Source organism: Mauremys mutica, chromosome 2 (assembly GCF_020497125.1).
Source record: "Mauremys mutica isolate MM-2020 ecotype Southern chromosome 2, ASM2049712v1, whole genome shotgun sequence".
NCBI lineage: Eukaryota > Metazoa > Chordata > Testudines > Geoemydidae > Mauremys > Mauremys mutica.
In genome coordinates this window covers 12,271,023-12,297,082 of record NC_059073.1, presented here as the reverse complement: position 1 = coordinate 12,297,082, position 26,060 = coordinate 12,271,023, and the positions used below count along the sequence as shown (strand labels likewise).

General features: G+C 42.2%; 1 protein-coding gene across 6 annotated transcripts in view; it reads right to left on the bottom strand.

Moving 5' to 3' along the window:
- Window positions 1-26,060, bottom strand: part of SLC45A4 (solute carrier family 45 member 4) — a 96,891-nt gene that overhangs the window by 43,923 nt on the left and 26,908 nt on the right. For 3 of the 6 annotated variants that reach the window (XM_045005707.1, XM_045005705.1, XM_045005710.1), the window contains exon 2: window positions 5,484-5,579. The exons of 2 other annotated variants lie outside the window; for them this stretch is intronic. The gene's annotated coding sequence lies outside the window, so the exon portion shown is untranslated. Of the gene's footprint in view, window positions 1-5,483; window positions 5,580-22,714; window positions 22,788-26,060 lie in introns of those variants that run through there. One more of the 6 variants, XM_045005709.1, reaches the window with a different exon arrangement.

The following is a 26,060-nucleotide window of genomic DNA, read 5'->3' as shown; positions in this document are numbered from 1 at the left end:
TTTATCATCATCATCAACTCTAGATCCCATACAGCGGTTCATCTACTCCTATAGGTTTCTCATCTGGACAAGCATTATCTTCCAAAAGCAAAATCTGACCCCTTGTCAGAATTAAAGAAAAAAACATGGAGATTAGCTCAATCTTGTTTTAAAAATATTATAGTGGTATCATTGAAGAGTTAATCCCAAAATTCAAGATCAAAGTTGCAATATGCTGAGTTTAAAAAAAAACAACAAAAAATCCCCCACAAAACCAAAAACCCACCACACTCACCCTGCAACTGAATTTTCACCCAAGCACAAAGGGCCCCACAAAAGAGTTAAGGTTTTCTGCATCACTTAAACAGCTTATGAGATGCACAGGCCCCTGTGTCTGCCCTCTGCACCAGGGTGAGTTTCACCCGGAAACTGGCATTTTATTCCTGTCTTTCACCAGTCTTTTGGCCCTGCTGCTCCAGCATACTGTCTGGCATTGCTTTACGACACTATAAAACTATAGAGCTATTTGTATTGCCTTACCCAGTATATGTTACCACAACTAGATAAGAGAAGGCAGTGAGCCTTCATAGGAAGTATTTTTCCATGGCACAAAGGTTACCAAGTTCATCCAGATCGCAAAGCAGCTGAGTAGTTTGGTCAGACTAACATCCCAGTGTTTTAACAGCTGCACGATAAACCCACAAACTGACTTTCTTCTAAACTATTAAAAATTACAGGAGCTCTTTAATGTAATCATTTGGTAACAAACCTGAGGTATATCTCCATATATATTATATTATTTAGCTATCTTCTAGAACTGGAAGGGACCCTGAAAGGTCATTGAGTCCAGTCCAGCCCCCTGCCTTCACTAGCAGGACCAAGTACTGATTTTGACCCAGATCCCTAAGTGGCCCCCTCAAGAATGGAACTCACAACCCTGGGTTTAGCAGGCCAATGCTCAAACCACTGAGCTATCCCTCCCACCAATATGCTCCATATGTGGCTAGATCTTGATCACTTGAAAATATTAAACCTGTGCTAGAATGCAGCAGCTTGTTTATCATGCTGAGAACACTTGTGCTTTAGGAGTGCCAAGTGTCTGTTTAGCCTAGAAAGCCCTAAACAGTTTTGAACAGGGTTACCTGAGAGTAGGGTGACCAGGTGTCTGGTTTTTGACTGGAACACCAGGTCGAAAAGGGACCCTAGCAGCTCTGGTCAGCAGTGCTGTGGAGCTAAGGCAGGCCATCCCCTACCTGTCCTGGCACTGTGGACTATGTTGCAGCCTGAAAGCTTCCAGCAGGTCTGGCTTTTAGGCGGGGGGGGGGGGAGAGCAGGAGGAGGGGTTGCTCCATGCGCTGCCCCACCCCGAGCACTGGCTCCGCGCTCTCGTTAGCCAGGAACCGTGGCCAATGGGAGCTAGGTGTGGGCCGTGCCTGCGGGTGAGAGCAGCACAACGCAAAGCTGCCTGCCGCGCCTCCGCTGAGGACCCGAACCTGCTGGCCGCTTCTAGGGTGTAGCGCAGTCCGCGGTGCCAGGACAGGCAGGAAGTATGTCTTAGTCCCCCTGCTGTGCTGCTGACTGGGAGCCGCTGTAAGTAAGCCTGCACCCCAAACCCCTCATCCCCAGCCGAGAACCCCCTCATTTCTGGCCCCACCCAGAGCCTGCACCCTCAGTTAGAGCCCGCACCCCCTCCACATCCCAGCCCAGTGAAAGGGTGTGAGGGGGGAGAGCGAGCCACTGAGGGAGGGGGAATGTAGTAAGTGGGGGGCAGGGCCTTGGGGAAGGGGCGGGGCTAGGGTGTTCAGTTTTGTGGGATTAGAAAGTTGGCAACCCTACCAGAGGTGTTATCCCTCCCGCACAACAGTACTACTGTAGCAGAGATGCTTAGCTTGGGACCGACTTGTAAATCACAGGGAGCTGCTAGCTGGAAATCCTCCACGAAGACCCCTCAGTTTCCACCCTTGATCTGCCTGCATAGCCTGTAGACATTACTTCCTTTGTGGGGGAGGGCAAGCGGTGGGCTGAGGTCAGGTGTTATTTGTACTTGCATTTTTATGGTAAATGCAAATATTAAGAGGGACATAATATTTTTATGAACAAAAAAATCAGCTGCAAAGTCATAACAGATGCTAGAATAAATAGACAACTACCCTTTAAATGCATCCAAATATCAATTTAACACTACTTGACTAAAAATAGTTTGAAATGTGTTAATACTATTAAGACAGGCTGCTGAGTGACAGGTCCTAAAACACACCCGTATTTGCTAAAATACCAACATTGTGTTATTTGGCACTGTGGAGGAAACAAATACGAAGACACTCTCTGCTCCAAGGAACTTATAGTTTAAGACTCATCACTATAGGAAAGTGCAGACTTGAGAGGACACAAAGCAGAAACTCTCATTTTACTGTTCAATAATGTAATGTTGAGGTGGAAAGGGGATTTGACTTGGGTTTGGATACGTCTACACTGCAAAAAACCTCATGGTAGTGAATCTCCAAGCCCAGGAAAATTGACTTGGGCTCCAAGATGCTTCCCCTCACTGGGTTTCAAAACCCAGGCTTCAGCCAGATGTCAACACTGTTGTTTTTAGCCCTGCAGCCCAAGCACCATGAGTGCAAATCAATTGACCAGGGTGCAAACTCTGTACCAAGGGTTTTTCTTTGCAGCATAGACACACCTTTATAATAGTCATGGGATTCTCTCTGAAGTAGAAGATATTTAGAAGGTATCTGAATGAAGCCCAAATGGTGCTTAGTTTATCAGATTAGAATGTTTTTCCATGCATGAGGCAGGATTAATATGCAAGTTGGAGAAGGATGAGGGTGGGGGCTGGTATCAATGGCAGAGTGAAAGGGATGATGAGAAGATGAGATCAGAGTTAGGCCAGGATACATTTGAGCAAGACCCTGAAGGTGAGACTATGATGATTAAACTTGATATGGATGACAAGGGGGAGTCAGATTCAAAGAGTGGACTGACAGGCTGTGATTGATAAGGGATCCTGACTTTGTGATAATCCCTCCCCCGCCCCCAAATTAGCCAATGCAGAACTTGAGTTTCCCTAAAGCGTGTGCTCTAGATTGTGTTCCAGTGATACAATGTTTTACTGATGTACCCCTCTACCTTGATATAACGCTGTCCTCGGGAGCCAAAAATATCTTACTGCGTTATAGGTGAAACTGCATTATATTGAACTTGCTTTGATCCACTGGAGCACGCAGCCCCCCGCCCCAGGGCACTGCTTTACCGCGTATTCGTGTTATATCAAGGTAGAGGTGTATTTACAATTTTTAAGCAAGCTCAAAGCCTACTAGTGCCACCAATCATAATACAAATTGCAATTCTATTTAATTTTATTTCTTACATATCTCAAATACTTCTACGTATTGGGCTCAGCACTGGGTCAGTTAATATGGAGAGCTGGATAAACTGGATTTTACAGTTTCTATTTTTTCACAAAATGTAAAAACTAAATCATTTTCTGTCAAAATGTAAATTCCATGTTTTTCCACAGCAAATAGATTTCTAGGATCTCCGTTGAAGAAAATGTTAACAGCTGCATTTTTCTTGGACTGGAAAGAGACAATCTGGGTATCAGAGTTTGAGGCCACAGAGAAAGTAGTTGTGGTAATCAAGACAAGTGACCTGGGCATGGACTGGTTTTATCCACTGGGACAAGAAAGGATGACTGAAAACCCAACATCTGCTTGACAGTTAAGCATTACAGTGGCCTTCCCTCACTACTGCAATTCAACTCCAAATGCAAATCTAATGCAAAAATACTATCTTGGAAGGGACTATCACATCTTCATAGTGAGGTCTTTTGCAAGATTTGAGAAGTGTAAACACAACTAGTTTAAATTTTATAATAATCCTCCTTCCTCCTCTCCCCCACAATTAACTTTGCAGTGACACAAAGATTACTACAAGAATAAAGTTTGCCAGGACAAGAGGTTAATGCTCATTTACAGAACCATGGGGGAATTTCAGGAGCAGTGGGTTCTTCCTTACAAAGGATTCCAGGTTATAACAGGTCTTAGAGAATCACTGGTTTCATTTTACTGGATCTGAAGGCTATAGGGAGAGATTAATTCCTCTGCATCATGCTCTGCTCTTCTCCCCGCCCCATGGCATGTGGAAATCAAAACAGGAATACCAAGTTAAGTTCATTTCTTGCCTTTGGGGCCAGCTAGGGTTTCCAACTCTCTAATCAAATCCAAACTGAACACCCTTGCCATGCCCCCTGCCCCGAGACCCTACTCCTCACTCCCTCCATCCCCCCTCACTCGCTCGCTCCCCCACCCACCCTTAGTCACTTTTGGGCTGGGGGAGGAGGGAGTGAGGGCTCAGGCTGGGGGTGTGGACTCTGGGTGCAGGAGGAGGCTCAGATCTGGGGCCAGGGATGAGGGGTTTGGGGTGCAAGAGGGGGTTCCGACCAAGGGCAGGGGTGCAGGAGGGGGGGGTTCAGGGTGAGTGCTCTGGCCAGGCAGCACTTACCTCAGGTTCTCCCAGTCAGCAGCACAGTGGGGCTAAGGCAGGCTCCCAGAAGTGGCCAGCACATAGGTGCAGGGTGGCAGCCACCGCCCCACAGCTCCCACTGGCCGTGGTTCCCGGACTATGGGTGCTGCGGAGCCAGTGCTCGGGATGGGGCACCGCATGGAGGCTCCCTAGGCCCTGCGCCTAGGAGCCGAACATGCTGGCTCCTTCCAAGAACTGTGTGGAACCAGGGCAGGCCACCAGGGTCCCTTTTTGACCGAGTGTTCCAGTCAAAAACCAGATGCCTGGCAACTCTAGGGCCAGCAAACAATGGGGAAAGTAGCAAGTTATCTAGAAACATCATAAAACTTCATGGCTGAGAACAGTTACTCTAGAGGTATCACATCAGAAGTAGTTATTTGAAAGACTGAGCGTCTGTGGCCATTTTTAATACAGTAAAGCCTCAGTTACAAAACATCAGAGTTATAACCGACTGGTCAATTACACACCTCGTTTGGAACTGGACATATGCAATCAGGCAGCAGATACAAAAAGCAAATACGGTACTGCGTTTACCGTAAACTACTAAAAAAGGGAAAGTTTAAAAAAGATGCGACAAGATAAGGAAACTGTTTGCGCTTTTTTCATTTAAATTAAGATGGTTAAAGGCAACATTTTTCTTCTGCACAGTAAAGTTTCAAAGCGGTATTAAGTCAATGTTCAGTTGTAAACTTTTGAAACAACCATAACATTTTGTTCAGAGTTATGAACAACTTCCATTCCCAAGGTGATTGTAACTGAGCTTCTACTGTATTATGAAAATCCTACTACTAGTGTCTAGGGCTCCAAATATCTTACATTTCATGCAGCTTCTGTTTAACAAAGCAGGCTATTCATTTTACTTTAAAATATACCAATAAGTAGCACAGGCCAAATTTCAGTGTTAGAAATTCTTTGTTCCAGTTGGGTTCAATAATATTCAGTTATACTTTTAGAAGCTATGAGTTTGGTTTACATTTTACCTGGCATTCAAGCAGTTTAGGCGTTAAAACAGCTGGCTTCTCTTCCTCAAGCAGTGCAAGCAGAGAGGCATAGTAAATAGATGGCAGTGAAGGTCCCTGTGGAAAACTATAATGTTATAAACAAGCCACATGGCATCTTAAATGTAAAGGAGGACAGAGTCAGCACATTATGCTAACTTTGTAAAACATTTGACTCAGGAAAAAAAACCTAAACTATTCCTGCACCCTGCCATACGAGTTCACTAAACTTTCTATCACTGTTTTTGTATCATCCCCAGCACCATAGTATCTCAGCTTGTTCCATATGGCAGGAGAAAATAGTGTGAACAATTCTACTACATTTGTCTACTGCCTACCTAGAGATAATTTTAATAAGCACGTATAAAGGTTGGGTAAAAAGCCACAAGACAATTTAGATATGAACAAATCTAAAGTGGTAAGATATGTACTGGGGAGGATGGACTGCTTACATAACAGCTCTTCTGCGACGCCGATTTCTATGCATACTAGTATTTTACCTTGACCTTTAGCCAAATAGAGACAGTAACAACTATAAGTTTAGTTAATATTTCAACAGGAATATTTAGTGAGCATTATTTTATAACATATTCTAGTGCAAGTTCACCTGTGCTAAGTTTTTTCACAAATATCCTGAGAAACATGAGAACTCTAGAAGGGTCTAATCTTACAATTTAGTGTCAAGGTTTTGAGTAGACCAAAAAAAGTGAACCATTATTTGTGAAAAGTTTTCTATCTTTCACAGCTTTCTGGTCAAGCATTTACCACATCTTTTGATGCTGCCCAATGAATATTATGGAGATTGCAAATGTCTATAAGCAGTAGGAAAAATAACTGGAAGTTGAGGGAGATGGCAGGGAAGAGGAAGAGTTATATTGGATCAGTCTCAAGGCCCATCCAATCTGGTGGGTTCTCTCCAATGGCTAGTATTAGATGCTAGAGAGGTGTAAAATGCTCAAACAATTACACACAAGTATGAATCAGGCAATTTCCTATGAACCCACATGCTGTGAAGCATGAATTATGCCAAGGGTGGCCAACCTGGGACGAGTGAGGGTACAGCAGGCTCAGGGGAGGGGGCAGGGCGTGTGGCAGAGCCAGGGGTTGAGCAGTGAGCACGCCCTGGCACATTGGAGAGTTGGCGCCTGTAGCTCCAGCCCCGGAGTCGGTGCCTACACAAGAAGCTACATATTAACTTCTGAACAGCTGCATGTGGCTCCGGAGCCACAGGTTGGCCACCCCTGTATTATGCTTTTTAAGAGAGGTAGCCAAATATTATACTTCTCTTTAATGAGAGCTTCACAGATGCAGATCAGAGTGCATCACATCAATCCCAAATTGGTGAATTCAGGGGAGCATAAATTGTTACCACTATTTTCCTCCGGAAAATTCTAACATTGAACATATTTTAAACATTTGTTCTCTGTAAGCAAAAAATAATGGGATGCAGAAAATGGATTGTTCTACAAACAGTCTCAGAGAATACTAACAATCATCCTCCAGAGTTGAGGAGATTCCAATTTTTTTTTTTTTAAATAAAGTAACTGGGCTTTGCAGATCCAGCTACAGTCTGCTGAGGAACTGTTCTTTCCTTGTAACGCAGGACACTCTCCCCATTGATGCTTTGCATAGTTGGCTTCCAAAGAGGCTAGACTTTATCACAGTCTAAAAATGTAGACTGCATTCTTTAAAAAGCAGTTTTATAAAGCCTAATGAAAATGTATTTTCTAAATTTTCCCAGTTGAATTAAAATTTGCTTGGACTGTTTACAGTCCAAATATTGCTGCATTATTCTGTGCAAGAGTGAAACTGCTAGTATATTTTAATTAGCCAAATTAAGTGAGAGGCTAAGTAAACTATCCAAACTGAGTATTTTAAAGATTAACCAACATCATAGATCATCGTAAGTAAGGACATTTGATAGCCTGACAAGTGCTCCTTTGTAAAAGGAAGTCATAGAATATCTATTGCTTCTCTCCATTTAAGGGGGGGGGAAGAAATGGAGATAATCTGGACTTCCTTCCACAATTCTGAGTATTTAAACTTCCAGACTACTTAAGTACACAAGTGAACTGGTAAATGGTCTAACTTAAAGTTCATTGCTTAAATACAATGCAGAAATTCTGTAGAAGTTTAATAAAAAATTTTAAATAACCCCTCATCCAATGGTGCCCAAAGTAATTTAACTTATTTTATAAGGTGACATGTTCACTAAACTACATGCCTGAACTCCTTAGCCAGAGAGGTGTTGTGCTTTTGGGATATATTGCTGGGTGTTTCTAACATTCAGGGACAATATTGTTATGATTTGCAAACACAAGGGGAGAAACAAAATACAATTGTTGAAGTCAACAACTTCCTCTATTGTCCTGTTTGAAATTTAAGGGTAAGGGATGCCAAAACACGTGACTTTGCTAATGCAGTAAACCCCAGCTAATGAAAACATGTTTACCGTATATTTGCTAAGCACGAATAGTACTACAGATCTAATAATTGTATCCACAGCATTGGACTATTCAGGTGCCAATTCCTTCCTCTATATTTTAAAAGCAATACTGAAGATTAAATATATGGAAACTCACAAAAAGAATCCTTATAGTAACAGATACCTAGAGAATATAAACAAGTATACCTAGTTGCAAGGAAGAGGCTCTCCAAAAGATGCAAGTTCTAGCCATAGGAAAAATAAGATCTCCCAAAAATAGTCCTTGAGATCTAACGTGATGCTATAGTTAGCCTAACAACTTTCCTAAAAAGCCTTTAAGCACACTGGTCTATTAAATATAAAAACAGAAAAACAGGGCCATTAGAATACAAGTGGAAGAGCAGCACAACAATTCTACAGTTGTGTTAGGAGGGAAGACAGACTTAACCATGACTCCTCTGCAGCAATCATGATATTAAGAACTTCCTCCACTTCTCTCAACTAGGCCTGTTCCTCTTCCCTACACCCAAAGAATTAAACCTGTCAAGAGTAACTTCTCCTGGGGCAGGGGGAGTTATCCTGCCCTTCCCTCCCCCCCCAGTCAATATTCTCTGTAGCCCAGAAAGGCAGATTTGAGCATCCCAGATTCTTAGATAAGGCCAGAAGGAATGATTGCGATCATCAACCCTGACCTCCTGTGTAACATAGGCCATACGACTTCCTTGAATTATTTGAACTAAAGCATTTTTTTTAAGGGGGGCAGGAAATAATCTAGTCTTGATTAAAAAAAAGTTTCCAGTGATGGATTACCAATCACAGCCCTTGGTAAATTGTTCCAATGGTTTATTATCCTCACCAGTTAAAAATTCACACCTTATTTCCCCATCTGAATTTGTCTAGCTTTAGTTCCAGCCATTGGGTCTTGTTATATCTTTGTCACTGTAGAGCCCTGTTATCCAATTTCTATTCCCTAGGTAGGTATTTATGAACTGTGATCAAGCCACCCCTCAACTTTTTCTTTGACAAACTAAATAGATAGACTCAAGGAGCTCAAATCACTATGAGGCATGTTTTCCCACCCTATAATCATTTGTGTGGCTCTTCTCTGAAGATTCTCCAATTTATCAACATCCTTCTTTAATTGTTAACAGCAGAACCGGACACAGTATTCCAGCATCGGTGGCACCAGCACCAAATACAGAGGTAATATAGCCTACTTACTTTGACTGAAGATTCCTCTCATTATACATCCAAGAACAGCTTCATGCAGGGAGTTCATATTAAGCCAATTATCTGCCATGACCTTATGTCCTTTTCAGTCACTGATTTCCATCCTGTAAGTATGGCCTGCATTTTTAGTTTCTAGATGCATACTTTAGATTTGGTCATATTAAAGACCACAGTTTGTTTGCACCAGTTTACCAAGCAATCCACAACACTGCACCCACTGACCTGTCCTCTTCATTATTTACCACGTTCTGATCGTTGGGTCATCTGCACACATTAGCAGTGATGATTTTATGTTTTCTTTCAGGTCATCAACATTTTTATGAAATAGGAATTGATTCTTGGCCCTATTCTACAGGGCCACACTGGAAAACACACCTGCTTGATGATGGTTCCCTGTTTACAGTTACCTATTAAATGGCTTAAAAACTAGCTAACATACCAAGTCAACATGGTACACTGAGACCATTCTAGTTTTTTTTTTTTAAATCAAAATGTCATGTGGTACTAAGTCAAATGCCTTAAAGATAAACCTCCTATATTATCTTCATCAGACTTGTAATCTCAAAGATAAATTGCTAACCAACATGGATTTATGGAAACTAGATCTTGTCAAACTAACTTGATATATTTTACTCCCCTTAATTCTATATTTAACTGAGTACCATATCAATTGATAGTCTTTTGTCCAGGACTGCTAGGAGGCTCACAGGCCTATAGTACCTAGGTTGTCCCATTTACCCTTTTTAAATAGTGGCACAACATTAGCTTTCTTCCAGTGTTCCAAGTCTTGCTAAAATCCCAACATTACTGACCCAGCAAGCTCCTCTTCCATCTTTTAAAATTCTTGGAATGCAAGTTAGCCAGACTTGCTACTTTAATAATGTCTAGCTTTCATAGCTACTGTTCAACATCCTCCTAAGCTATTATGGATGGAAAGTGTTTCATCAACACCTCATCTAGTTTTTCTCCCTAATATAGAACAAAAAGTATTTATTAAACACATCTGCCTTGTCTGCATTATTGCTAATCCTCTCATTTAGTAATGGACCAATATCCTTTTGCTCCTTACATAGTTAAAAATACTCATTGTCCTTGGCTCTGATTAAATCATGCCTGTAGCTTGCAAACGAGGTTGCTGCTTGTATATTAGGCAGAGGCATACTGTGTAAAAGGGAAAGGAGGTAGCCAACCTGGAGCAGGAACAGAGATATCCTGCAGTGTGAAGCAGGATAGCTAGGATGAACAGGCAGTCTAGGAAAGGAGGAACTTGGATGTTCCCCATAAAGATAGATGAGACAGTTTGAAGAGAGTCTTGGCATGCACACATGGTGGGCTGGATTACGCTTTTCCTTCCTTCCCCACCACCAGACCTCTATTGTGTTTACATTGTGGCCTCAGAACATCACATCAGCTGCAGGGAGTCAGGATCTCAGAACTTCCAAACTAATCTCATCCTCAGTACTCTATACCATAATACTACTAGTTTTTAATCTGAACAGGCCACTAGCAACAATTTAACTTTGATAGACAACATAAGTGTGGGTTAGTGTTATTATGAGAACTTATGCATTTCCTGATACTCAGTAAGCTATTAAAGTAATAAGGCTGTAGATAAAAAGTAATAAATACCAGCAATACCTAACTCTTATCTAGGTGCTTTTTATCTGCCAATCTCGAAGTGCTTTAAAAAGGAGTTCAGGATCATCCCCATTTTACAATGCAGGAATAGCAGTACGGAGAGATAAAAAGATTAAATTTCTTGGTGCAAGTATCAGAGGGGTAGCCGTGTTAGTCTGGTTCTGTAAAAGCAGCAAAGAATCCTGTGGCACCTTGTAGACTAACAGACGTTTTGCAGCATGAGCTTTCGTGGGTGAATACCCACTTCTTCGGATGCAAGAAGAAGTGGGTATTCACCCACGAAAGCTCATGCTGCAAAACGTCTGTTAGTCTATAAGGTGCCACAGGATTCTTTGCTGCTTTCTTGGTGCATGCACTTCTGTGTTTTAGATTTGTTAAGTTTCATGGCTCTCCTCTCTATTGGATTTTTGAAGTGGCTCTTCAATTGTTAAATTGGCGGAATGCCACTGCAGTGAACAAATCCACACTCATGCTTGATTTTAAATGAAGCTTTTCAGGTGATCTAATTATGACAATGCTTCCCCCCCCCCCCACTTTGAAAAGCCTCACATTAAATGGCACAAACATTTCTTAAAAGATTTGACAGACAGAAAAGAGTAACAAAATGGCTACATCAGCACAGGAGTTCACATCCATTTTAAAGTTTAAACAGAAACTTCTCCTTAGGCATTAGTGACATTAGTTCTGCTGAGGAGCTGGCCTGTCTGTTTTGATTGTTCTAGCTGCACACAGTGATTAGTGAAGAACCTTTCAAGGACTTTGTAATCACTTCTCTGGGGTCACATCTTTCATACTCCACCAAGGGCGGTCTTTCTTCTGCATTTGTACAGCACCTGGCATAATAGGTTCTTGATCTATGACTAGTGCTCCTAGATATACCAAATACATTTGTATTACTATATTGTCTACTTCCCTGCCCTGCATGGGCAGGGTAAGACAAAGACTCTTTTTTTTTTCCAGGAGACACTTTGGGTTATACTTTACAGCAAAAGTATGCACTTTCCAGCTAGCCATTCATAACCTTGGTTACGTTTTGAATAATGAACTGAAAGTGCAAAGTTCCTTATTGTGCAAATTAGCACAGACTGAATTGTGGTGCTGAAGAATTTTATCTTTAAGCATTGACATACTGTATGTCAGTGATGCCTCAAAACTGAAGATCCATTTCAAACCAATGGCATCACAGAGCCACAATATCTTTCAAGGCTGACATTGTGCTGCTTGTTGTGACAGTCTATCTTCTTGACTTAATGTTTCCATACATCATGCAATGAAAACCCCAGTGAGAAGAAAGCACTATTAGGACATTGTGATGCAGTTTTGTGACTCTGAATTTATTCAACAGTATTTCTCTACTCCTCTTTCCCATATTGTCGGAGGGAGATGCTATGTTCCCTTCTCCAAAAAAAGAACTAAAAGACAGCTATCCAAAAATCTCTATGCTAGGAGAAAGCCTAGGGACTCAAGAATTTTTGTTCAATACTCTCCCAAAGCCTAGCTGGAGTCTGCAAGCATGGGAAGCACTCTTGGGATCAAAGTTTTGCTCAGATATCAGATCAGTAGACTTCAAGAGCCACAGAAGGAGGGCACCCGAAAACTATTACCGCATATAGAGCACTATTTGAAAGAACTGCCTCTTTCACAGCCTTTAATAAGGCCAAGACGGTACATTTTTCAGAGCAGCCTCTTCCTTCCTTTTATTATAAAAAAACCAATAGAGAGGAGGTAGTGCTCTGTTCTTAACTCAGTGAAGGTCAAAACCATAAAAAGGATTAAAAAAGAACTAGATAAGTTAATGGAGAATTGGTCCATCAATGGCTATGAGGCAGGATAGTCAGGGATGCAATACCATGCTCTAAGTGTCCCTGGTCGCTGTTTGCCAGAAGTGGATAACGGGATGGACTGATGATTGCCTGTTGTGTTTATTCCCTCTGAAGCACCTGGCATTGGCCATTGTCAGAAGACAGGCTACTGGGCTAGATGGACCATTGGTCTGACCCAGTATGGCCGTCTTATGTTAACTCCATCAAAACCTCAACGTTCTCTCTTAGGCAGCAGTTCTCTAGGTATTTCATGGGGAAGACCACTTTATAAAAGGAAAATTTCACCAAGACTCCAACACGTGATTCTACAAAGTAAATTCGAGACACACATTAATGGTGAGCACATATCAACCTAGAAATATTTTTCACAGCCAGGTTATCCCAAAACCAAGCACTACAAATGCATGAAATTCAGAGCTAAGTTTAAACCTGAAAAACTCAAAACATGTTAAGGTATGGAAATACAGTTAGGCACTCAAAACAACCTTAACTCTGCACTGTAGCAATGCCATGCAATAACCATATAAAGAGCACATTAAAATTTGTGTTCAACGTTACTGAAAACTGACTGAAAGAATCTCCCCTTCATTTCCCCCCTGAACACTACAGATCAGAATTAAGGTGATTTTCAGGCACCTCAACTACACTCTTCCCAACATGCTGGTGGTTTGGGTGGCAGGGATTGGTGTGGCCCTCAGAATCTGTATGCCCAGGGCAACTTCTACCAGCAGCATTAAGGGAAGGGGTGGGGTGGCCTTCCTGTGTTCTTTCGTGGCTGCAACACCACTCTCCCCCGGAGCTGCCTCGGACAAAGACTAATTTGGTAGGCTTAATGCTGGTCCCTGGTCTCAAAGCAACATCCATGTTGCTGGGGGGCAGGGCATTGTCCACCTGCTCACTTGTGCTCCTGACACAGGTTTCCCCACAAGTTGCAGCACAGGGCCTGTTGCCCATGCTGCTAGGCCACACTCACCATGGCTGGAACAGCAAACCGGTTAGTTGAATAGCTAGGGATTCTGGCTTGCACTTGTGTTAAATAGCAACCTTGCACTAGACCCAGGGTATGCACTGACAAAGACTGCCTTGTGGTTTGTATGCCTTACAGCGGAAAGCTTGGCCTTCAGCACATCCTCTGCACTAGCAGAGAGGCTATAGCATATTAGAAGGCAGAAATAGAACATGTGATGACATCTTCAATGAGATAATGAATGCCTCCAGGACAGATGACTGCAGGATTTCATTTTCAGAAAAACTGGACATGGGGATGCTCTCTTGCTCTTAGGAGCTTGAGCGTGCCACACAGGATGAGATGCTGTGGATCATGATGGACCAGACACGTTGAAGCATCTGGTTGAACTTCAAGAAAAAACAGCTTGAGGCTAGACTCCCTCTGCAGTCCCTACACAATGGCCTGCAAGCATCACCCTGTTCCCAATCCCCCTTCCCCAGATGTTCCAGGACGTGGGTACCAAGAACAAAAGGCAGCCATTCAAAAACCTTTGATGGACAAGACTTCAATGCTGTCATAGACAAACTGACTTTGTTTCTCCCCTCCCAGTTCTCTCTCACTGTTTGCCCAAGGTTAAATTCAATTATTTTCCTGTTCTTTATGTTTGTGTCATAAAAGTCAACATTGCGAGAATGAAATGCTCTATTTATTCCAAGCATGAGGGCTTGGGAGAAGGGGAGGTACAGGGAAACTGAGGCAACAGAGGGGATGGCATGGGAAGGCACAATGCAGATAAGCGGCACACATTACTGTGGCTCATTACTGAAGCCTCCCAGAAATGCAGAGCTCCTTGCTGGGCTTCTTATTGCCCTGGTATCAGGCTGCTCAAAACTAACTGCCAACCTATCTGCTTTCTTGCCCCATCCCTGCAGACACTTTTCCCTTGGTCTCAGATATTATAGCACATGCAGCGAGAACAATGGAGATATTGCTTTCACTGAGGTCTAACCTAGTAAGCAACCTGCACCAGCGATCCTTTAAATGTCCAAAGGCACATTTCACCACCATTCTGCACTTGCTCAGCCTATTGTTGAACTGCTCCTTACTGCTGTCCAGGTGGCTGGTGTACAGCTTCATGAGCCATGGGTTGGCTGGGTCTCCCAGGATCACTATTGGCATTTCAACATCAATGGTTGTTTTACAATCTGGAAAGAAAGTCCCCGATTCTGCTTTCTGAACAGACCTGTGTTCCTAAAGTTGTGCGCATCATGCACCTTTGACCATCCTACGTTGATGCCCTGTGATCTACCAGCTCTTGCAACACCATTGAAAAGTATCCGTCACTATTTATGCACTCTTTGGCAAGGTGGTCTGGTACCAAGATAGGGATATGCATGTCATCTATCGCTCTGTGGAAGCTAGGGAACCACAGCATGACAAAACCATCCACTATGTCCTGCATGTTGCCCAGAGTCACTACCCTTCTTAGGGGAAGTTGATTAACGGCCCTCCACACTTGAATCACAACAGCTCCTACAGTGCATTTACAAACTCCAAATTGATTCCCCACAGACCGGTAGCAGTCTGGTATTGGAAGCTTCCACAGAGCTATTGCCACTTGCTTCTCCACTATCAGAGCAGGACTCATTTTAGAGGTGCTGTGCTTCAGGCCTGGGGAAAGCTCTGCACAAAGTTCCTGGAAATTGGCCTTCCACATTCAGAAGTTCTGCAGTCACCGATAGTCATCACATATAGTTACATAATGATGCAATACCACTACTCAGTGCTGGTTTCCCAGGACCAGAAACAGGGCTCCACTATTTTCAGCTGCTGCACAACTGCCAGCAGCAACTGGGAATTGTTTCATTCCATGGCTTACTCAAGCAGTCCTGCTGTGACATAACAATGATCTGCATGGCGGCTCCTATCTCAGTCTGGAAATACTGCAGGATAAGACAAAGTGTTTGTAATAAGAACAGCCTTATTGTGTCAGACCAAAGGTCCATCTAGCCCAGTATCCTGTCCTCTGACAGTGGCCAATGCCAAGTACCCCAGAAGGAATGAACAGAACAGGTAATCAAGTGAACCATCCTCTGTCACCCATTCCCAGCTTCTGGCAAACAGAGGCTAGAGACACCATCCCTGCCCATCCCAGCTCACAATAGTGCACAGCTTAGCAGGGTCCATGCTTCCTGGGCTATAGCGTATGCCCGGCTAAGCCAGGGTGTGAAAAAAAAGGGGGTGCAAAAAAATGGGTTGTTTGCCATTTATCTCAAGGGAGGGAGGAAACTACATCATTGGAGGTTGAAGCCATGTTCCCATTCCCTCCTGCAACAATGTTTTGGTCCCATGAGGCATTGCAAGCCCATCTCAACCCCCCCCCGCAGCTAGTTGCACTTCTCTGTGCATCCATGCAAGCATTGCTAGTGAGATCAAACTGACCGACAATCGATGTGGTGGTTGGACGTCAACTTGAATTGACAACTTTGCAGTGTAGACATGCCCTCACTGTACAATGGAGGCAAGACAGTAGTGCCACAGGGCCTGTGAAGCACTGATGCCCAAACTCTGACCATGGAACCTTTGAAGAGTAGTGAGAGCTGGGCCACGTAATCTACCAAGAGATCTCATAGGGCACATTACTACCAACAGAACTGCTGCATCCAAATTAGCTTTAAAAGGATGGTGCTCCCTTGAGTTATTTTTGAAGTAGCAATGACCCCACTCAAGAGTTATCTGAGCTGTTTATTTGAGCCTGTCCGGGATAGGGATAAAACAGGTTAGCTGCTACCTAATTTATGCAAAACATAGCCAAAACAAGATTTCAATTCATGTTCTTTATAAGGAAAGTTTGAGATTATTCTGCTACTAAAATCATTTGGTGCAAAAGCTGACATGCTAAATTTATATAAGGGATGCAGTTTTTAATTCTAATAGATTTACTTGTAAATTCTCAGGAAAGAGACTCAGCATGCAAAGTAAGTGTTGTAAATTTAAACGGGGGGGGGGGCGGGGGGTGTCTAAAGAAGGATGTGGTAGGAAGTACAGGAGCTGAAGGATTACATACTATAAAAGATTATAGACTTTTCATTCAAGTCCTCTCCCCCACTATAAGTGGGGATAGCAACTGTGTCCAGGCCTCCATTTCTTCCTATACCTCACATGAGAATTTTGAGTTAGGCAGGAAAAGTCTTTTTGTAGGAAACTTTGTACTGGAAAGTACTGCTGTTATACTAGATATCTGCATTTTCAATGTATGTACTTGAGCCTCCTAGTTCATCCAGGCTTGTGGGTTTTATTGGTTTGTAACCACCAGATTCAGGAGACTACCCTGCAGAAGGATGGGTCTCCTCTTCCATTTAACGGAGTCCCTGTCAGTTAAGTAACTGATATTACAGGTCATCTTAGCTAAAGTAACGCAATGCATGTCTGTTGTGTGTTATGCTTCTCTCCCCCGCCCCCAAAGCAGACGGCTGCATGCATTAAGAGCAGCAGTTCTCAAACTTTAGCAAGCTGAAGACCTGATTTAAAAATTGTCATGCCCCCCCCCCAAACCCCCATTCAGCCCCCACTCCACCCCTTCCCCCAAGGTCCCACCCCCACCCCTCTTTCTGCCCCCTCCCCACTCCTAACTGTTCCCCCTCCCTCCTAGCACTGCCTGCATGCCAGGGAAGAGTTAATCAGTGGGGTTCACAGACCCCCTGGAGTACCCTCCTCATAGGCCCCTCAGGGGTCGCACACCCCAGTTTGAGAAACACTGCATTAAAGGACATAAATTTTTGAGTATAACAACTCCTCACTTAAAGTCATCCCAGTTAACGCTGTTCCGTTGCTGATCAATTAGGGAACATGCTTGTTTAAAGTTGTGTAATGCTCCCTTTTAATGTCATTTGGCAGCCACCTGCTTTCTCTACTGCTTGCATGATTTCAGCTATTTAAATCTGAAATGTCATGGTTGTGTAACTGTAGGGGTCCTGACCCAAAAAGAAGTTGGGGTCCACAAGGTTATTGTGGGTGCGAGGGGGGTGTCGTCGTACTGCTACCCTTACTTCTGTGCTGCTGCTGGTAACAGCCCTGCCTTTGGAGCAGGGTAGCTGGAGAATGGCAGCTGCTGGCTGGGAGCCCGGCTCTGAAGGCAGAGCTGCCACCAGGAGCCGAACAGAAGTATGGATGGCATGGTATGGTATTGCCACCCTTACTTCTGTGCTGCTGCCTGCAGAGCTGGGACCTCAGTAAGCAGCTGCCACTCTCCAGCTGGCCAGCTCCAAAGGCAGCAGCGCAGAAGTAAGGGTGGTATGGTATTGCCCCCCTTACTTCTGCACTGCTGCTGGCAGGAGGCTGCCTTCGGAGCTGGGTGCCCCGCCAACAGTCACCACTCTCCAGCCCCTCTACTCTGAAGGCAGCGCAGAAGTAAGGTGGCAAAGCCACAACCCCCCTAAAATAACCTTTTATGACCTCCTGCAACTGCCTTTTGGGTCAGGACCCCCCATTTGAGAAATGCTGGTCCCCCATGAAATTTGTATAGTAAAAGCATACAAGAGACCAGATTTCACGGTCTGTGATGTGTTTTTCATGGCAGTGAATTTGGTAGAGCCCTATTTATAGCCTAGGCACAATTACTGCCTACTGTTTACTACAGTGATGAAGTCAGCTTAAACAAAACCCATCCCCAAACTTAGTCTTTTACAAAACTAAAGCCCATGCCCCCCCAGCCCATATTTGCCCCAGCAGTATGAACAGAGAGAGCTTGCTCTCTTTTTCAAAACTAAAAGCCATCTCCCCTGCATGCACCCCCTCCCCATATAAGGGGGAAGCTAATGCTGGTCCAGGGTTTCTTATTAAAATGAGGTCATTCCCTCCTACCACCACTTAGCAAGGGTCTCATCTGAGTGGCCCTGTTCCATATAATCTCAGAGAAAAGGAAATGGGAATATTTAGTTAGTGGTCCAGCTCTGCAATTTAAATGTAACTGTATATATACACACACACTTTAACCTGTTTTGTATCTGCAGTCAGATTAAAAATGCTGTCCCACTTATTTGTTAATAAGGCATATGAAAACATCACTGGTAAAGGGTACAATAAGAACTGTATTTAATATGCTTCCATAAGAAGACAACGTTCTAAAACTTCAGGTCTTAACATTTAATCTGTAGTCCTCAGATCAAAAATTCTGAAAAAATGTTTTGTTCTGAGTACAAGATGACTAGAGGATCCTAAACATTTGACACTACGTCATAAACAACATTTCTACACAAGATGGTTTGTAGCCAAGTTGATATTTCTTTAAAGAAAAAGTCTGTAAAAGGAAAATGAGTGTTCCAGCATCAATTCCACTGACAACTGCAGTGCGTAAACTCTGCAGTACCACATAACTGACCCAATTTCAAAATAGCAGTCGATGTACGATGTCTAAGAAATGGAGTCCAAAGAAATAAGATTAAAAGAGCAAAATTCATAATTTTACAGTGCATCCAGAAGCTAGTTTTAAGCCTTTATGAAAGTGATTCTTCATCAAGACACTCATTTTTGCCAGGATGAGTTGTGTACTCATGTCAGTTTGTAGAATGTTAGTTGTTTTCTCCCTTTCTATGAGGAAAGAAATTGAAGACATCTGCCTCCAGGAGTCTTCATCCACTAATCTATGGGTGACTTTTTATATCCTCTGCATCACACACCTAATTCTTGAGGTCAGCAAGGTCTCTTGTAAAGAGTCATCCACACTACTCCTTAAGGTCAGAGGCATGGCTGTTAAATAACCCAAGTCTTGTACTCCTACCCCAGGAGGCAGGCATGCCTCTTCTGCTACTTTCCTGATAGCGCAGGCTCAGAGTGAAAAATATGGAAAACCATAATCCCTTCCAAAACAGTGTGGAGCACTACAACCAGGTGACCAGGCTGGCCTAAAGCCTGGGTCATGTTCTCCTGTGAGTTTACCCCAGGAACAGAGGAAGCTATGAAGGAAACTGTCACCTTGAGGAATCTGCTCCAACCTCCATAGGAAAAGATATTAATCCCCCACCAGAGCACAAGGTTTTAACTACATGAAATGTAGGCTACTTGGTGGTGACTATCAGATCCTCCATGTGCAGATCCTCCAGCACATCTAGCTGTGCTGTTGGGGGAAAGCAGTAATCTCCCCATGAGTCATGCTGCCACTGTTCTCTCTCACCTTATTCTACTAGGAAAGGCAGGGAAGGACAGTTAATCAACTTACAGTTTTAATTATGCAGATTTACCAAAGGGAATCCTGCTGGTAACTGACAGCAGCCTACCATGTATGGCAATTGTTTCCCTGGTTGGCCCATTTTCTGCCCACACATTTCTTCATCCCCTAGAGACAGAACTCAACTGTACACAATAGGCAAGGAAGGCTTCCATGGGGTCACTGGACAGAAGTGTCATTTAAGAAGCACTACTTCCTCACTCTCCTCTGCAAGATGGCCCGTTAGGAGTGAATGGGTAGGTAAGTAGGTTCTTTTATCATCCTTGATACAGTTCTGAAACACTGCTGGGAAAACTTTAAAAAAGAATTCTACAATGTAAAAGATGCTCTGTAATGGCTGTCACTAACATTCGATCACATTTTTTCCTTTAAAAAAAAAAAAGAAGAGGGGGAACAAAGACAAGATAGCAAACCCTGATTAAGCTACTTTGGTTTATTGCTAAACACATACATTTCTCATTTCTTAAAAGCAGATCTGTGGCTATGTGCGCCTAGGTACCAGATATATGACCACATATAGTTTGAAGTACAATGACTGTTTTGGAAATAAGTAATGTAAAAATTTGGCTGACTGATTAGCTACTTCTACCCACAGAGGTCTTCATTTTGACTACATTCCACAACACAATACTAGTTTGTATCGTATTAACAAAATCCAAAGACAGTGTGTACAAATACTGCTTTAAAATGTGTGTCATTGATTTGGGGGGTGGGAGAATGGGAAAGTGGAAAGGAGATTACAATAGAAATGACCATTGCTGGTCATAGCTAGATAAATCCTTTGGAATAAAAAAAAGTTTAAAAAAAATATGTGAAGTGGAGAAGTATGGACATTCAGAGAGAAATTAGTTAATTCTCTTCTATAAACCAACAGAAAGGCATATGCTCCTGTTGACTTATGGCACTGGGGCCTCAAAATAGCAGGTGCTGTCCAGTATCAGGATGAGGCTCAAGAGTGTGATTTTGAATAGCCAGGCAATAAACTGTTAAGGGCGTTGTTTAAAAAAAAAAACAAAAAAACCCAGTGACTGTTTAAAACCCATCCACAGGCAGCAACCTGAAAATTTAGAAAGTAATAGGACTGAGGATGCTCAAGTCAGTGAGCAAAAATGTGCTGCTGCATTGTGAATAAGCTGCAAGTGACAAGATTTCTGCTAAAATGGAATTCAACTAATCTAGTTATGGGGTGCTCCTGGGAGTTCAGCAGGTGATAAGGACACAGCACATGTAAACCATATTACTTAAAAAAAACCCTCTGTCTCTGAATGGGATCCTTCAATAAACAGGGACACAAAAGAGAACCTTCGTGATCACTTAAGGATATTGCCAGCTGGATGCACTGGAGCAACCTCAGCCTTGCTACTGCAAAGAGGCAAAGAATAAGCCACCAAGGTCAATGGGCAATAGCTATTCAACTGCATCCATATAAAAACAGAGCAAATATGGAGCCACAGTAGCAAAGTATTTAACCAAGAGCTTTCAAAGGGTTGCACAGTATGGGAGAGTTTATACCAACATTGCAATAGTTGGTTAATTGCTCTCCAGTATGAGCAATGCTTTCAAGTCATGGAGAATTATGTTTTGCATAGACTAAAATACATACCATAAAAAAAATTTATCAAGTCAAAGATCGACTTGTTCCCTTGCATGTATTACAACACTTTAATGAATACATATTTATTAAATTGTATACTAATTCGCTCTTCAAATTTTACATACAGGTATTTTAAAAGTATTGTAATCAGTCTTTTAAATAGTGATTTCTGCTTGTATAATTCAAGTAGATTAAGTCAGTTTCTCTTTGAGGCTGTTAGTATTGCCAATTTTTGAAGATGACTTGCATTGTTATGGGAAAATTTTACATGAGTATCTCATCATAGCTTCCCACAAGGTTTTAAACTATGGGGATCAGAATTATTTACAGTAGATGCAGATTTTAAAAAGTTATACATCTTTAACTGTCAAAATATTGTATAATTTTGACATGCAGTGTTGACAAATATCCTTAAATCAAACTGGCAACTTCAAGCAGCCTCTTACTTTAACCGTAAATTTTAAATCACTGCAAATATTTGTCTGTGTGCATGAAACTGGTGTTTTACACATACTGTACTATAATTAGGCTTGGAAGATTAGATTTAATGGAAACATTGCAAAGATTCTTGCAATTTAATCGCAACTGTCTAACCTCAGCTATCCAAAACCAGATCAAGTCCAAATTCTACACAAGTTTGGCTAAAGGGAATTTTCAGTCTTGTGACATTTGGATAGAGCTTGAACTGTTCCTAGGTTCCTAATATAAAATGGAAATAAAGTTCTCTTGCTTGCCTTCTGTAACAAAAAAAAGTACATCAAGCTGCTGCCATTATTCTCCACTGTCAAACACTTATGGATACACCTAGATCTTTATGGATGTGCAGAGAAATTTTACTCTTCTACGGTGCAGTCATTTGTTATCAGTGACCCTAGCATGCCATGTGCAGGTATTGTACATAGTACGAATGTTGGCATTCGTTTAAATGGCTTTAAGCTCAAGGTTTATCACTCCTAGCTTATATTTAGCTGCTTTTAGCCTGACGTACGATCTCTGACAACAGAAGAATGCTGACAGGTGAATCAGGTTTAGTCTCTTGTAAAGATTCTACATATATGCAAGCCTTAGCATAGCTTAAAACAGTCAACCACTCAGTAAACCATAGTTTTAAATATGCTAAGGCTAAAGTGCCCTATTGTTATAATGAGGTATCCAGTTTGCCATTCACATTGCAGGCACAATTGCATCAGAGTTTTGCTCTGTAGTTAAGCTTCATAGTAAACCAGAATTCCCGCAGGAGTATCTACTGAACCTATGCCAGCATAGCCACCAGTATAGATGCAGCATAAGCTGACAGAAGGCAGAGTTCTGCTGCATAGGAACCTCACCTTCCCTGAACTGTGGTAGCTATGACCACCATATGGTTCTTCTGGTCCCATCAGAAAGACTTTGAAAATGCTGTTGGAGCAGTAGAACTAAAAGTTCCTATTCTTTTCCTCTTCTGTGCGAGCAGACCTACAGGATTTGTTTTGCCTTTTTTTCCTCATTCTCTAGACAACCTCCTTGGCTCCAATAGTTTCTATAGTGTTTATGCTGCCTCATCTGTTCACTCCTGCACCATACCCTTTATTCAGTCTCAGGTTTTGAAATCTCTTGCTTCTTGGAAATCAACACAGCCAGGACAGGATGATTTATTTACTCCTTCCCCCTGCCATGGTATCCTATTACCTCTTGTTTTTGAGCTCTCTCCCATTCTATTAATCTTAGGCTTGCAGGATCAGTGTTATTTTACTATTTAATGCACATCTGGACTGCTTGTAGGTTCTTGGTGTTTTTCCTCCACCAGATTAAAAACAAAAAACAAAGAAAAAACCCATCACCACAAACTGATATCCTGATGGCTAGATTACTTGTCCATACCCTTGTTACCTCTTGCCTTGTATTACTGCAACCTCCTCTCATCTAGCCTCTCAATACCCACACCAATCCCTTCTAATCTAACCAAATCACCACAACTAAAGTGAGCTTCCTTGGATGCTCAGGCCACATCCATCCCATCTTTGACTTGTTCTGCTGGCTGCCACTTGTCTGTAGTATTGCCTTTGGTGCCATGCACAATTTAGTGCTGACCTGACCTCCAGCTGCCTGTTATTCCCCATACCTTATTTGGTCCGTTTGCAATCAGCCTTATAACCACTTTGTCCCTTCTCACACTCATGTCTTCTTCCATTTTTCCCCTTATGCACAGCAAATTTCCTAGTTTGTCAGAACCTTAAAATCTTGTGATTAGCAGGGGCTTGAATAAATAAGTTGAAAATCTAAGGCAATTCCTTCCTCTCCCCACAGTGCATCTTCTGAATTGTGAAATCCCTAGGGTAGGGCTGCCTTGCACAACACTAAGATACATATGTAAGCACCAAAAACATATGCCTAAAGATGCTGTAGCATTACACTTTACTTTACTCATATAATTGAAAATATTGCTGAGGATCTGGATTACAAGTGTTTCACTCTTTAGGAATTCAGTCTTAACTGTTGAAAAGTTTACACTGGAAAAATGTTTGCAAGATTCCTTAACCCCAGCTGAAGTGTAAAAACTATTACTACTATAACCACTGGGGAAGAAAAATGACCATAAGGATTATGCACATTCTAAACTTCAGTTTTGTTGTCATAAGCCAGAGAAAGAATGGGAGGAAACACTTATGAGACATTTTGACAGATGATGGAAAAGCTCATTTTTAAATGAAAAAAGTCTATCCTTCTGGACTAAGTTTTATTTTGGCAAGCCTATTCAGGAAGAACAGTCATCCTCCCATTCATTTCAGTGACAGCACTACTTTACTGTGATAAACATGTTATAGGACTTGCATAACAACTGCCAAAGTAGGCGGCAATAAATGTAATCAGAACTGAGTGTGCATTCAAACATAACCATACATGATGCAATATATGCTTGCTTGTATACATTACACAGGCAGGAAGTCTGTATAACATGTATACATACAGGAACAAAAATGTGTGTAAATACTGCTGTAGCTATATTTTAACCATTATTCCTTTTCTTTTGTCATAAGCTCAAGTGGGGAGCAACAGGTCACTTTATTTTCTTCCACCACCCTCTCAATTTGTCTATTGAAATAAAAGCTAAACGTTATTTCTCCCTCTTCATAGCTGGTCCTAAATCATGTTGCTTTGCAGCTGTTTGTTTTCACCACAGATATCTGAATCTCACTGGTGGCTGAAGCATTTCCTATATGTAATGTGTTTTGGCATAAATTACTACTACTTGATAAATATGCAGAGGTCATGCTGGAAGGCAATACTTGATCCACACCAAATCTTTTCTGGAAGGAGGGGCAGGAAGGTTAATGAAGCAAGGAAATAAAGTTAAACGGGAAGGACTCACTTAGGGCAGGACCCATCTTTTTTATTATGTGTTTGTACAGCACTGAGCACAAGAAGATCCTGGCCCACGGTTAACTGCATTACATAGCACTTAATAGTTGAACCAATAAATATGATAAAACTTGTAAAAAAAAATAAGGCACAGGAAATCATACTAGCAATGATCTTGGGTCTTGAATTAGAGACAGGAAAACTCAGAGCAAAAATTTCAACTAGGCCATTCTGTACTTAAATAGAAATAAATGACAATACCTAATCTGAATGGATACTTGTCAGGGAAGATATAGAAATGTTGTGACAACAGGCAAGGGAAAGTCAATCTTTGTCCTTGATGTTTTCCCTAATGGTAGTTATTGGTAGGATTAGGGAGTAGTGTATTTTTACATAGTGAAATGGTGTTTTAAAGTGTTGCAAGATGGATAATTAGCATAACTTAAGTCAGAATGAAGGTGACACTACCATGGAAACACCAAGTCTCTAATTACATTCTCCAAAATAGAAGCAAAGTGAGTCAGTAAATCTAGCCTCATCTTCTAGTGAAGAAATTGCCTTTTGTGGAGGCTGCAAAAAAAAAAAAAAAGTTACCATAACTATTTTAGCCAGGAGTTAATACAAGACAGTTAGACTACAGTAACTTTAAACCACAAAGTAAAATGGAAACAAGCATCTACCTTGTCAGAGCTCAGTACAGCAGCATGCCTCTGCATTAATAGCCCAATTACACATTTTTTTCCCCACAAGTTTTGGTGCTCATAGGGTACCATTTACAATTTACTAAGTCTTCAGACAGTCAAGAAACCTTATCCATATGCATAGAACAGTTACTTGTTAAAACTGAACAAGCCACAATCAAAGGCAGCAGCAGGAGTCACAAAACCTGTGCTGAAGATGACAGTTTAACATTTAAATTCCATGTTTACATTTAATTTCCAGGCCAACGGGGGCTGTGGGCAGCGGCATGGGCGAAGGGATGTGCTGGCTGCCACTTCCCGCAGCCCCCATTGGCCTGGACTGGGGGACTGCAGCCAGTAGGAGCTGCGATTTGCCAAACCTGCGGACGCTGCAGGTAAACAAACCGTTCTGGCCCACCAGCAAATCTCCCTGACGGGCTGTGTGTGAAAGGTTGACGATCGTTGCCAAAAGTCCATATTAATACCATTGTGTTTTAATTCCTCTAGTTTTTGGGGAAAACATTCTGATGTTTCCTTTATCATTAGAACTATCAACCTTCCTTATTTTGAGACCAAATCTTGAAGCTATACTGCAATTTTAGTCCTTGCCCTATGGATCCACTAAAAAAAAAAAGTAGCTAAGGGTGCCAAGACT